This window comes from Podarcis cretensis (assembly GCF_951804945.1).
Source record: "Podarcis cretensis genome assembly, chromosome: 8".
Classification (NCBI taxonomy): Eukaryota; Metazoa; Chordata; class Lepidosauria; order Squamata; family Lacertidae; genus Podarcis; species Podarcis cretensis.
Window position 1 is genome coordinate 54,473,349 of NC_137177.1, and position 15,446 is coordinate 54,488,794.

The window sequence follows — 15,446 nt, forward strand, 5'->3', positions numbered from 1 at the left end:
TGACAAGCAAACAGATAAGGGAAGACAAATGGGGCGTGCTTATCAATTGTGGCACAACATCAAAAGGCTTTGCCCAGATGAGCTGGTTGAGATTTCCGGTGAAACAGCTGCCCAAGTATAGATGAAGCTGAGAACGCTCTAGCCATCAAAACATCTGAATCTCTCTCTGGTTGCTGTGTTCAGCTGGAGTTAGACATAAAATAATGATAGATCTCTTGTTAAAGACAGCTGCACAGGGTACCCAGTCTTCTGGCATGAGAAGAACCTTTGTCTAGATCAGGGGTCAGGAACCTCAACTGGAAGCCAATCATCATGTCAGGTCTGGTTCTGCCCCATGTGACCACAGTTTGGCATGTAGGTTTGATGCTACTTAAGGTACAAATTTTTGGCACAAACGTTGTTTGAAAGGGGTAGACAAATTCAGAGCAGATAAGCCATGATACCTAAATAAAACCTCCAGGTTCAGAAGCAATATACCTTTTGCTAGTTGTTGGATGGGGGTGATGTTGTGGAGAGCAGTTGCGTTCTTTTTTTTTTTTAATGAATATTTATTAACTTTTCATAAAAGCAGTTGCGTTCTTGCTCTATTCATGGGCTTTCCAGAATCATCTCAGGTCAGCCCCTGCTAGTAGCCGCTGCTGGATGTCCCTGCTGGATTCTACAGACTTTACCGTTGTATGTCTTTATCAACAGCTCCATTCCTTAGGAGTGAAAAGGGCAAAAGAGTCAATTAGAAATAAGGAGGGGGTGTGTGTGTTTCTCTTCTGCCCAAGCGGTCTTGGTATTCCTTTAAAGGCTATTCTTTAAAGCCTATTCTGGGTGGTTTCTTCAGAACTCCCAGCTGATCCATCCTTTACAAGCCCAGTTTGAAGACCCTCTTTCAATTAATGGATGCATTTGGCACAGTTGACACCTCCGTGTGAAGCATTTCTCTGCAGCAGCTCTGAGCCGCCAAGGCCCACGGGTCCAAGCTCTTCAACAGCTGCTTTATCTCCGCTTCCCACCCACCCCAACCCCTGAGTTTTAAGATGAGCCTCCATCCCCTCTCTCACCCACCCCTGCCATAATATCTCACTCCAAGGTCCTGTCAAAGCCATAAGTAAAAGCCATAAATTTTCTGGCTGGGTCACAGTTCACCCGATTCATTTACCAAAGCATTATAAATGTTGTCCAGGCTCCAAATGTAACCAAACTCCGACATTCCTCACAGCCTATAAGCGACAGGGAAGGTCATCTGGAGCTGCCATCATTTGATCGGATTGGGAATTGGTCCTCTCAGTACTTCAGAACTAAGGACCAGGAGAGTGTGGAGAGAGATCTTGTAAAATAAAGCTACTTGTTGCACTGTTGTTACTATTTTCACTCTAGGGGACGTGGAGAGTATTGTACTCATTTTTCTGATGCCGATACAAGCACTTCTGTTCTGTTTCCTAATGTTTCTTTTGCGCTGCGGGACCTATTGTGTTACAGGCTGTGGCTTTTTAACTGATCTAGAAGCAGGGCACCCTAAATATCACTCACACCACTGGCTCTGGTGTGACACAATAACAAATGACATTGGTCAGTGTCATTGTTCTTCTACTCTTTCTGCACATGCATGCTTCTGCTCCTCCATGAAAGCAGCAGGGGGAAAAACTGTAGGCCCAAATTTTATCACTTCATTCCCTCCCATGATTTTCTGGGTTAAGTGGGCTGCAAGAAGTCCCCCTCCCCGAATCAAATAACATAGGTAAATGTTACCTTCTTATGGTAGGCTAGTTTCAATACACAACCTCACACACTCCTCTCTATCCTCCTTCCAGATAAGCATGAAGCCTTATAGAAGTTCAAGGACACATCCTGGCCAAGCAAAAACACTCAGTGAAGCAGGGCCAGTGAGAGGTGTGGCCTAGAGCGAGGGTGTGTGGCTGGGAGAGAGTTACGAGGGCCAGATAGAGAAGCCTCAAGGGCCACATTCAACCTCTCCCTGGGCCCAAGGCTCCCTCTCACTTTGGCAGAGCCCTGATACAAAAACCGCTGCAAAATCCGAGCTAAAGAGTCCTTGCCAGTCGGAGGCCTGGATGCAGGTGCAGAAGGAGAGGATTTTAATACAATTGCCGCTTACAACGAGATTACTTTCTGCCCCCCCTTCCTTGCCTGTGCTCTGTGCTGCTTCTATTCTTAAATGTGAAACAGCAATGCCCAAAAGCTATATGCTGAGGGAAGCAAAGAGAATCCGGGAAAAAGCAAAAAAACCAAAACAAAAAAAACCCCCAAACAAACCCAAAACCTGCAGCCTTTTTGCCTCACAGCCAACATTCCGTCTCTTTCGCCAGCCATTCATTCCTGCAATGTTTCGCGGTTTGCAAAGACATTTTGTATTTCCTGTCAAACTTTCCTTCCTTCAGGTTTTCTGAGGGTGGCTAGTATTGAAGTTTAGTTTGTGTGTATCTCGGGAAAACAAGACATTTCACGAAGGTGGCCACCTGTTCGTAATTTTTACGGATTGTCCCGAAGAAGGAGAGAGCTTGTTATGGATGGAGCTTGTCCATATACATTTTGGGGTTTTTTTGTGGCCATCTGTTATTTGTATGAAGAAATGAGATCCCAGATGGATAGTGGTCAAGGCTGCATGAAGAATGAAACTCAAAGTGTTCCATTGCTATTTGATAGACTCAATTAATCTATAGTCTGCTACTGACACAGTATTGCAAGATAGTGTCCTGTTGGTTGCCAATCTTTTTTTAGGTTAGTGGGCACATTTGAGAAAGTACCATTGATGCCCATCACAAAATGGCTGCTTTCATGGCATGGCATAACTCAAAATGACTGCCGCATCTCATACAGTAGAAAAAGAGAGAGAACAAGAAAATGGTGCAATCATCCATCCCATCATCAGAAAGCAGGAATATGGGAAGTCAGACCATTGGTCCATCTAACTCAGTAGTGTCTACACTGACTGGCAGCAGCTCTCCAGGATTACAGGCGAGCTTCTCTCCCAGCACTGCCTGGAGATGCCAGGATTGGAACCTGTTACTTTCTGTATGCAAAATAGATGCTCTACCACTAAGCTATGGCCCTACCCTAATCTTGAATTTGTTCCGGTAGCAAATTGCCAGGTGGGCAAACCGATAAACAAGGTGTCATCAGTTGTATCTTACTCCAACACTGATGATGTGAGTGTCCTTCAACACACCTGAGGCAACTGGCCAGATTAGGGAGCCCGGAAGTGGGGGGGGGCTGGGGAATGGGGGGGGGCTCAAGAGGAACAGCTGTGAACTGCTGCTGCTGCTACCCACCTGCTTCTGTTGCCTGAGGCAATTGCCTCATTTTGTCTAATGGTCAGGCCAGCTCTGAATACCTGCTCTCATATCCTCGACACAGTCATGCTACTTCCAAATACTGCAAATATCTGTCTGATGTTTCTCTGAAAGGAAAGTCTCCTAAGGGGGCTTCTACACACTCTTAAATACAGGAATGTTTAGTTACATGCACAGGTGCTCTCAGGAAAGGATATTCTTAACCATATTCATATTGACTTCGGTTCCACTCCTTCCAGGCACCACGCCATCCATTCAGCTTCCAGTTTTCCTAGCTCAATGGAAAAGGTGAAAGCAAACCGTTTGTGAGAGTATGTGGAATAAGTTTCCCCCATCTGCCTTAGGCAGGGATTGGAAGGTGATCCCTGGAGTCTACCAATGCAGTGCCAATGTGCCCACCAGTGCCTCCTGTGGCATCTCCAAATATCCTCTTTTAAAAATACACCAAAGCCTACTGTTTACACTTCCTACTCAGTTCCTGTATGCTCCAGCTCAGCCTTTCCTACACTGTCTTCCAGCAGATATTTTATATTATGCCAGTGCCCCAACTGGCATAAAATAGATTTTGTGACTGGTGCCCATAGGACTTTTCTAAAAATCCCAAACATCCCCAGTGGCCTAAAAATTTGACATTTCATATCCCAGAGAAGCACTTATGGTTGGCTTCCTCAAACTCGGCCCTCCAGATGTTTTGAGACTACAATTCCCATCATCCCTGACCACTGGTCCTGCTAGCTAGAGATCATGTAGGCCAAAAACATCTAGAGAGCCAAGTTTGAGGAAGCCTGACTTATGGTGTTCTTCGCCATTTATACAGTTCCTTTCTCCCAAACCCACTTTAGCTTGTGGTGTATGCAGAGGGCAGAAATCTAGCTCATTCTTTCCCTCTGTCTTGTAGGTGGTACTGGCTGATCTTCAGGATTGGTTCAAAATTGGGGGGGGGGGACCTAAGCAGACTTCCCTAGGTCCTACCCAATGATATCCAATGAAGCTGAATGTTTGAAGATTCAAAACAGATAAAACAAAGTACTTCTTCATGCATGCATGCATAGTTAAACTACAGAACTCACTCCCACAGGAGACAGTGATGGTAACCAACCTAGATGAAAGCCATTTCGAAAGAGGATTAGACAAATTCATGGAGGAGAGGGCTATCAGCAGCTACTAGGCATGATGGCTATGCTTTGCCTCCACAGTTGGAAGCAGTTGGAAGCAGCTTCTGAAAACCAGTTGCTGGAAACCACAGGAAGGGAGGGAGTCCTTATGCTCGATTCCTGCTTGCAGGTTTCCTACAGGCATCCAGTTGGCCCCTTGGAGAACAGGATGCTGGACTAGATGGGTCATTGGCCTGATCCTGCAGGCTCTTCTTATGTTTACCACCACCATTCCTGCCCTCTATCACTTGGAGCCCCAGCAGTGGTGCTGCTGCAACTGCCAACCTCCCAACCATGCTTGCTCCTAGGCTTAGCCAGCTGCAGTGGGAAGCTGGAATACTTCCCAAATACCTGTGTAACCTCACTTTCACCTATCACAAGAACACAGAAAGTGGCCTTAGATAAAGTCAGTCTGTTTGTTCCCCTAGCTCAGATTTGTCTACACTGATTGGTAGCGGCTTCCAGAGTTTCAGGCAGGGGTCTCTCCAAGCCTTGCCCAGATATGCCAGGACTGAACCTAGGACCTTCTAAATGCAAAGCATTGTCTTACTGAGTTTAAATTTGTTGGAAGCCGCCCAGAGTGGCTGGGGCATCCCAGTCAGATGGGCGGCATATAAATAATAATATATTACTACAATGACGGTGATGTCACTGGGCCATTCCCATTAAATATTAAGAACACACAAAGTTCTTTTATACCTAGTCAAACCATCTAGCTCAGTATTGTTGGCACTGATGGGCAGAGGCTCTCTGGGACCAGCCAGCCTTGGTGCTCTCTGCCCGTCCCCAGCAGAACTGTGGTTTAGTGGGAGGGAGAGGGGAAGGGGGTGAGGCAGTGGGAAGGGGGCTGTCCAGAACCAATCCAACACTCCCACTGGTGTGTCCACACAGCATCATTTCATGCTGCTTCACCCCTCTTCCTTCCAGGAAGCCACAACAATGTCAGTGATAGGGTTCCAGGTCCCTCTCAGTCAGCCCCATCTGTGGCTCTCTAGGGTTTTAGAGAGGGGGAGGTCTCCCCCAACCCTACCTGGAGATGCCTGGGATTCTGCATGCAAAACCTTCCTCAACTCTACAATTCTTTGATTCTATGAAAACCCACTTTCCCCATGAAGCTGTTTTCTCAACCCCTAGTTCCCACATCATACCAGGAGTCTAAGCACATGCCACTGAAAGCACCAGATTGCTTCCTTGTTTGTGCCCTACCTCCACTTCCCTCTCCTCCCTTCCTCAGCTGTTCCTGTGCTGAATTTAAGGCAAAGAGACCTGCTCTCTCTTATATTCTGTAAAGTGGCCAGCAGACTGATTAAGCTACATAAGCCAACAAACAACCACTTCAAAAGCAGGTCATTAGTCCAGTTTCAACATTGTGTCCCTGTTGCACTTCACTCATTTAAGTGCTGTAGTAAACAGGCAACATTTTTAGAGTGCTATGTTTAGAAACGTTTGACTGGCAAGCAAATGAGCAAAATTTATAGCTGGAACTGAAGGCAGATTATGAAGTATTTGAAGTTCAAGGGTGCACAAACCCGCTGCTTTCCACTTGCCAGAAAAGCAAAGGACATTTGCAAACTGGAGGGTCATATTTCAGCTGCCACTCTTTGTATCTGGGATTTTTTCCAAATACACCTGGCATTTGATGTCATTAGTCTCATCAGTATCAACAGATGCTCTACGATTGTGAGTACTTCTTAGCACCCAGGTGAGAAAGGATCACATTATTGGTTCTTCTCCTCTTGAGTAAAGTATGAAGAAGTGTTAACCTGTGACAATACTAACATGACAACATGGTATAAAAATGGGTTTAGAAAAGTAACAGTCAATTGAGGCTGCATAAACACAACATTATATTGTATGTTTTGTGCACACTGAGATCTTGTTAATTTCTACCTAGTCCACAAACAATCCGGACCAATTGCTTATTTTTTACAGCTGAAAAGTGTCTTTTCACAAAATAGTTTCATTCAAAAACAAAAGCTCCATTCAGGTTGATTCTGCATTACTCCTCAGTGTGTCCAACTGAAAACAGATGTAGGCAGTCTGAGCAATGGGGGTGTCTCCACACCTGCCCAATGACGTTGTGGGTGGGCATATGCCAAGTTCAGAATTACAACTTCCTTCTTCATTCAACTAGGGCATATGCAGAGGGTAAAAGGTGTGGATAACCTGCTCAAGGAGAGTGTTTTCAATCACATATGCAGTATCCATGCCCTCCTAACAATGCTTTAAACCCTTTACAAACTACACCTCCCCCCCCCCAGTATGCTTTGGAGGAAACCATGCCTCTTTAAAGTAGTATGATACTGCTTTAAATTTATAGTGTAGATCGGGGTCAAAATAAAATAAAGAACAACAACAACAACAACAACAACAATAATAATAATAAATCAGTGAAGCAAAACTGAAGTCAACCCACCCCCACCCTTGGCTTAAGAGCAATGTTGGCATTTGATGCCAACTTTTCTTCCATGATTCGCTTTTTGGAATTAGATTCCTCTTCTCCAACATCTCCTGCCTTAAAGAACATTACAAATCATGTTGGATAGCATAGAGGAAGGCTTGAACGGTTAACTATTTATAGTATGATCCATACAGATGGAACCAATTCAGACATGAGTCATGCTGTGTCAAAGGCTGATACCTATTTGTTAATTCCTCAGTCTTGACTTGGCCTAAAATGTAAAAAGTGGTGACTGATAGCTCCTTGAGATAAACACCTCAAGCCCGCATTTCAATTTAGCACCGATAAGGCTGCTTTAATGTCATTGAACTACTAGCCTGGTGCAAAGCAGCTAATTAAGTTTCATTATTATGCAATGGGACTTGGCAATTGCGTGCAAATTGCTAATCTAATATATTGCAGATGTGCAGGGGTCAACTCTGACAAGAATGGGATTGTGTGCTGCAAAAGCTGAATGCCTAAACTGGGTGTTATGCTAAATTTGGAAAATGTGGTAGTCTGGGGTATTTTGTGGCTCCTTAAATCATTCTTTATAGGATAAAAATCTTTTTGTCTTCTGAAAAGCCATGTTTTGAAGCTCAGAGGTGGTGAATGCACCTATGCTTTAGTGAAATTTGTGTGAACTGCTTGTTCTAAAGGGTCTTTATTCACAACCCCCTTCCCCACAAAAATTTCTAGCTAGCCTACATTTGGCAGGGGGTATCTCTAGTCTGTTTGCTCAGAAATGAGCCAGTTTTTTTATTCCTTCCTCAATTAAATTTCAGGCTTTCTTCCTGGTGGCAACACTATCCTGGTACTCATTTTATAGAGAACCAAACTGCAATATTTCTGTTTTAAAGTAACCCACTTTATTTTACCTTATTTGTGAGAATTTTCAGAGGTGTTGTCATATTAGTTTGGAGCAGCAAAAACTTACTACAGGTCTTTTTGCATCATAAAGGCTTGCTAACATAATATGCAATAAGCAACCAATGATGTGGACCCTGATCCCCCAAAAAGTTGATGCCATAATACTTTTGCTAGTTTTTAAGAAATCTCAAAACTCTTTCATGTTTGCAAGAGGATTGTGACAATTTATAAAACACACATCAATGAATTTCAGTTGACGAATCTATTGCAAAGTAAATTTTGTATACTATAAAGTGGCTAAATAGTTTTGAAATTTTCTTCTGTGGTCTAAAATAGTCATTCATAGAGACCATAAAAGGGAGGACATGCAAGGTTAATTGATTTCACTGAAGGTCACACATGCAGTTTACAGTCTAATGAGCAATGGAACCCAGATTTTCCCCCAAATTCCAGCCGGGTGTCAAGATCACCCTTTCTGCTATTGTTTTCTCATATTTGTGCTATGAAAAACATCTGGGAACAAAACATGGTTCTAAAGAATCTTAAGTGGCTCTGTGTCAGTCATGTTTACTTTGTGCTAGAGGCATATTTTAAATTCAAAAGGAAGTACATTGGGCTGGATAAAACTGAGAGCAATGCAGGCTTTATGACTTTAAGATCCCAACTGCACTATACATTTACAGTGGTCTCATACCATTTTGTGGAAGACAGGAGTGCCTGGCGTTCTCTGGTCCATGGGATCACGAAGAGTCGGACACAACTAAACAACAACAACAACATACCATTTTAAAAAATCATGACTTTCCCCAAAGACTCCTGGGAGCTGCAGTTCCTTAAGGGTGCTGAGAGTTGTTCTCAGGCCCCTATTCCCCTCAAACAACTACAATTCCAAGAGTCCCCTGGGGTTGGTTTCTGAACAACTTTGCGAATTGTTCTTACACCAAGAACTCTTCTTTATTCCCTCCCTCTCCTGCTATAGCGCTTTGCTTTAGATCCAACCTGATAAAGGGTTCTGGAGGAATTTTCCAGTGGATTTCCCATTACAAGGAGCTGTGTGTTCATTTGCTTTTAAATGAATTGTTAGATAACCAGTGTTGGTTCTTGTGATGAGTTTTATAGCTGGATACTAATTTTGAACGCAGTTTCTGTCCCCGTTGCATTAGCTGCCCTATCTAATGGACTCGGTGGAAAGAAACCACTTGGCCTAACACTCTTGTTATCAGGATTAATCTACTGCCTGGAAGTCATTGGAACCCTCTCATCTTGGCTCCAGAGTCCTTCCTGCTTTACCTCTATCTCCGCGGCCACCTTGTTGACATGAGCCTAACACTTAATCCACTGGAGGAAATCTAGCCTGCGGCCTAGGCAGAGACGTCCCCAAGAGAGGGTAACCAGAGGGCAGCTGGGCTAGAGGTGAACCCTACTAGAACTTTTTTTAAAAAAGAAGTGACCCTCTGAACAGATCACTTGACGGAGAACCCTCAGGGTGATTTGTGCAATCGGACAATGTAACTGAAGGCAGGTAGCACCAGCGAGATGCTAATTTAATGGGAAGTTTGATTACAGTGCGATAGCAGCCAGCTAATTGTTTCCACCTCTTTATGTTCTTGGTATTCATTACACTCTACATATTCGAAGGCATAAAGATCTGCTTCTGTACAGCCTTTTGGCCGAACAGTGAGACATCATGTTTCTTTTTATAGCTCTATAAACACTGCTCCCATAAACTCGCTTGCTCTCCCTAACTATCCAACTCAGCTTTCCAGGAGGCTTTTAAGTCTTTCTTTAACAGAGTAACCTTAGAGCCCTGGAATTAGACCGGAGGAGGGAGAAAGGGATGAAGCCTGGGAGAGGAGGAAGGGGGGATATTTGTCCCCAAATGATTTCACTAAATCCCCAGTACCTTCTATGAACTGCCTTATACTGAGTCAAGCCAATGGCCCATCTAGCTCAGCATTGGTTATAATGATTGGAGTTGAGGGCTGGTCCATTAGTATGAATATGGCACTGCCCTACCAATCACAGTCTGCCCTCAGCCAGCCCTCACCTCCCTTCCTCCCTCCTCACAACCAATCCAGGAGGTGGCACTGGCTGTCAGCCTCCGTCTCCATGTTGCCTTTGTAGGACTCAGCAAGGGAGGAGGATGGGAATAAACCAGACTAGTTGGGTCCACTCTCACTCTGGCTACTGTTGGCCTCCTTGCCTTCTGCCCAATGAGCATCAGCTTCCATTGACTAACTGGCAGCTGCCTTACATGGACTATGGGTCCATCTAGCACGGTATTGTTTACACTGACTGGCAGCAGCACTCTGTGGTTTCAGGCAGGAAGTCTCTCCCCGCCCTGCCTGAAGATACCAGAGATTAAACTAACAACCTTCTGCCTGCAAAGCAGATGCTTCACGGAACTGGTTTTCAGCGGTACACCATCATTCAACATGGAGGATCAATATACAGTAGTCGTTATGACCAATAGACATTGACAAACTGATTAGTACTCTTCATCATCTTAATATGGGTAACTTCAAGGCCCACCAACTCCCCTTTTCTTGGGGTTCTATCCAATGTTATTTCTACTTAAAGTAATCCCATTGAAATTAAAGGTCTTGTGCAACACACCCACTTTCTCCCCCCAAAATCATACTTTTTGTCATAAGGAAAATGCACTAGAAAATATGGGATAATACTTGTTGTGATGCAACATCATCTAACCTCCATGTAGACAAATCAATGAATGCTAATTAAGTCACCAACTTCCCCTAATTTCCCTGAAAACAAATCAGGACAAATACTCAATAAACAAGTCACCTGGAAGATTCTGTCAGTTTCAATTTCTGTCAGTTTCTCATTTTCCCACTCTTAAAATTCAGTTATCCACAATTCCAAATGAGTTCGCAATTTTAGATAAGAGATGGGGACAGTAAGTGTGTAAAATGTTACACTCAAGCAATCAGGGTAACCGTTAGAGGTCTTCCAGTGATTTACTGGGGGATTGTGTCATTAGCCTGTATTGTGCTTCTAAATGAATTTGACCAAGCCAAGTAAAAATAAAACAAAACAAGAAAGCCATTAAGGCCTCACTATAAACCCGTAGCAGTCCTCGGGCAAAACAGAGTGCAGCAAATTATATGAAACATATCTCCCTTAACCACAGCTCTATTGAAACAATTTACTGGATGCCTGAATTGTCCTGCAGTGGCTCTGGATGACTGATTGAGGGGAGAAAGTCAACCCCTGACAAGCAAACACACTTAATATTTTCCAAGCAGGTGAACCATGGAAAAATCAACATTCCCGCCAGGTAAAGATGGGGTGTCAAATTCTGGTGAGTTTTTGTTTTTCTTGGTTTTATCCCATTGGCTGGCGTGAGAGGAAATCCAGACCCCCAGACCCTTCTATTGGGTGTGCCATTTGAAACGATCACAGCAGGTTATTTTGGGGAAAGTTCAGAGATCAGCCGACATCTGGGGAGAGGAGAGCAATAGCATTTCCCAGGGCAAACAAACACAATTGTTAAGCTGTGGGTTTGTCTGAGGGTTTGAGAGAGCTGGTGGAATTCAGCCTCATCATTTCAGACTACCTGAAACACATGTTTAATGCATTCCTATCTCCAACATTTGTACCTAATGAATAAAGTGGGCATTATTTTCTCCTCCGAGCAACATTAGAATTGATTTGTGGGCCAGATCAAGAAGCCAGTAGAATAGGCAGTGATCAGCGAGATGCTTTCCAGCTCTGGAAGGCAGCAGACATTCTTGATGAAGTTTGTTGACAACATCATCTGGTAATCCGAAGCACACTGGAATGATGGACAAGCAGAGTGGTCAGAGGGAGAAGAGGGAGCTGACTGGGAGGTGGTGGTGTTGGAAGCTGAAGAGGCAACAGGGTTTAGTGAGCAGGAAGAGGCTGTGGCAGAAACCAGTCCAGAAGCAGAGGCAGAAGCAGAGGCTGAAAAGGAGTGGGATGAAGAGGCAGAGATCAGGCAGGCTGCTGAAGAAGCCAGGGAATTCCTCCTCCTGCTGTAACCAGCTCCCGTCCTCCTGGTTTCCCAGAACCTGAAGAGGCAAAGACAGACAAGGCAGAGAAGTCTCAGGTTGTTTGGGAAGGACCCAAGGGAGAAGGAGACTTAGAGAGTTGTGGAACCCACAGGGTCCCTGGACGTTTAACGGTCTGTTGATCCCTGTGCCACCACTGTGCTCGCTTCCCCGCTGAGCTGTTTTGCTTTTCTGAATAAAGAGTTAATTTCACTGACACCTTGTGAGTTATTCCTCACCTGATCCCAACTCCTGCCTTGACAACTCCCATCAGCTGCATTTATAACATTTAGTGAGCATCAGGTTGGGGAAGGCAGCTCTAGAGCTATCCTACATTGTTATTCCTGTTACCTGGTATTCAGAGGTACAGAGTCTCTGTACTTGTGATGGATGGCAGCCATTTGTAGACCTTGTACCTGCTGCACTGTTCTAAAACCATGTGGAAAAGAAAGGAAATACTTGCTGTCTACAAATTTATCAACTGGTGGCTTGAAAGACTTGAAAGGAATTTCTGTAAAAACAACACAGTGGCATGCCGATCCAACTATTTTTAATGAGGTGGAAAGAAAAGTCAGAAACATGAAAAGATGTTTCTTCAGAGTTGTTTCTTTTATCATGGAGGTATTTTGATTTCATAAATTATAACTGAAATTAGGCATATCCTGGTGTGTGTGTGTGTGTGTGTGTGTGTGGAATAAGCATGCTTTCTCTTCATTTCGAAGTTCCTCATTTCCAGAGTTGGGAGTTCAACCACACTGGGAGAACCCTCCCCATCCGCTCCAGATTCCTAACAAGTCGGTTTCTCTTGCCTTGATCCGAGCTGTCAGTGGAGTGGGAATGAAAATCACCATATTGCCCCTTCTGCTTCTCTCTCCTCACAGACTCCAGAAACTCTGCTCAGATCCTCCATTTCAAACAAACCCGAAAATGTTCCAACCTGCAAAATAATCTTGGGCCAACTGTCATAACACCACGTTTGCCATGTACAGCTAATAAATCATCCTAAATGGCTGGTTTAATGGTCCAGGACTTGACTGTGCCAGGATTAAAAGGGCATACCCAAACAAAGAGTTTCTGTGGCAGTAAGGCATGGTGTGGCATGGCGATCCCATGAGGATGCAGTGTATCCTCTGTGGTATTCTGGTAAACTTCAGCTCTGTCGATTGCCAGCCAGGAAGTCAAATAGAATTCCCATCTCATGACCCTCATCCGTCCATCTCCTGTGATGGTGTGCTCATACTGGAAATGTAAAAGTGTGCTTAATCCGAGAAATGATCGTGTTGGCTCAGTGTTACTTCTACTTTGAGTGGAAATTGTGTGGAAAGCTGAATCCAGGGCTGGCCTAAGATTTTTTGCCACCCAAAGTGGAAGAGTCAATGTTACCTTCCTTCCCACTAACCAACCCAGGGCTAATTCCATTGGGGAATTGTCTTGTGAAAGCCCCATTGAAATCAACAGCTGTGGGTGGGTATGAGTGCTCAAAAGCAATAACAATAAACAAATTTCTTTTCTTCATCTGAATTTCCAAAGAAGGTATTTCCATCATTCCTGACATTTGGCCATGCTTTCTGGGCTGATGGAGTCAAACAGCATCTAAAGGGCATCCCATTGGCTACCCCTGATGTGAGTGATCCAATGAAATTCCCCAACTTAAACCTGCTAGGACACAGGTGAGTTAGAAGGCATTCAATCAAAGACAAAAAAGCAGATATCACCAGTTATTATTCCAAAGACCAATCAGGGCAGAGTGGGTCAGAGCAGAGTAGATAAGGTACCTTCTTATCCTGTATTAAGGCACTGCAGGCTTTATTCTGAAGTCTGCATTAAGTGTCACATTGACTCTGTTGTCTGTCTCATGTTGGATTTTTGGCACTTACTGCACTCCATAAAAGCTGCAACACCTTGAAAAATGGTAGGAGCCCCCATTTTGGTGGGACCACACAACTTCACAAGCCCCTTCCTCAACTTGGCTTCCATACATCTAACATAAACGCCCGTTGCTTGAGAAGTTTCTGTGGAACGTCACACACAAGCAAGCTGTCTCTCAGCAGGAAGCCATGCGAGTCTTCAGCATGCTCACTTTTCCTTCATCAGATGATGTTTATGATGTTGCAAGCACATGCTCCATTAATGGTCCAACGACTCCTTTATTTGCTGACAATTTATCAAACAAATGTGAAGAAAGGGTGGGTGGGTATTTCATATATACCTTTGGCTCTTCCCCAGCTAAAATGAGATTGAGGGAAAGATAGGAGAATGCATTTCTTTGATTTCACTGCTGTGACAGATGTCTTTAGATGTGTTTCACTTCAGTGTATTATTTGGGGAGGACTCCAAGCCAAAAGGCAGAACATGGTCCAAGCTCAATCATAGGGTTGGAAAAGTCCCCTGTATGAAATCTGAAGAGTAACTGTAGACCTATAATAGCCAACACAATCTCTTTCAGATAGCATTATGATCTTTCATATTTTAATACTAAACTCTCCAACTAGCACTTCCTGAAACAATGAGTAAATTGAAACAGTTATCCTTCAGAATTTGCACTTCTCCAAATTTTGCAGTGCAGGTTTCCAACCAAATAATGTGTAGAAAAATGTGTATATTAGAGGGAAGTGCATGAAAAAGAGTATATTAGTGAAAACAGCATACACAAATGCATTATGTCAGGGAAGATTCCTTGGGAAATTTGTGTATTGAGGAAATTGCAGCACTAGCTAGGGAAATAGGGATGTTCCAGGATCAAATCAAAAGCTGGGCTGGGTTTTGTAATTTCTGGACAGTATCTGGAAAATCAGGACACTTTGAGTGTATAGGTCCCTGGTGCTGATATTGCTTACCGCTGTCATAAACTCGATCCGATGTCCTTCCTCTCAGCCCAACTTCTGCAATATTAGGACAATGTATTACTATTAAATATCCTGTAATATCTTAGGTATTGAGTGCTGCTTGTGAGGATCAAATTGGAGGACCATCCACACCACCTTGAGTTCTTTGGAAAATAGGAAGACCCTGGTTCACCTAGCTCAGAATTGCTGACACTGACTGGCAGCAGCTGTCTTGTGTTTCAGGAGAGGCGACATTCCCGGCCTCACCTGAAGATGCCATGGAGTGAACCTGGGATGTTCTGCATGCAAAGCAGAGTGGTTTAACCATCAACCCCTCTTCAAGGGGAACTCTGGGAATTGTAGCTCTTGGATGGGAATAGGGGGTTTCCTAACAACTCTCAGCACCCTTAACAAACCACAGCTCCCAGGATTCTTTGGTGGAAGTCGTGATGATTGAAAGTGGTATCATAGTGCTTTAAATGTATGGTGTGAATGTGGCCTCAGTATCATTCTCTCCCTGCTCACTCTTGCACACACATAAACATGCCCTCCCACTGCCACCAATTTCTTTTAAGGAGTTGGGGGGTAGGGTGGGGAATGAAGGTTGTCCTTGTAAACAGGGGCCAAAGTTTAATTTCAGATACGGTTACTCCACCTTGTGCAAGTGATTTGGTTTGACACCACCCCGGCCTAGCCACACACAAAAAGCTCTTTATTAGTCTCTCGCCAAGGAGCCTGAAGGATTTCTTGCTTCTCCGAAAATGACATTTCTCCTCCCTTCAACACACATGCACTTTTCCCCCCTTCCCCTCAAATCACCTGAACAC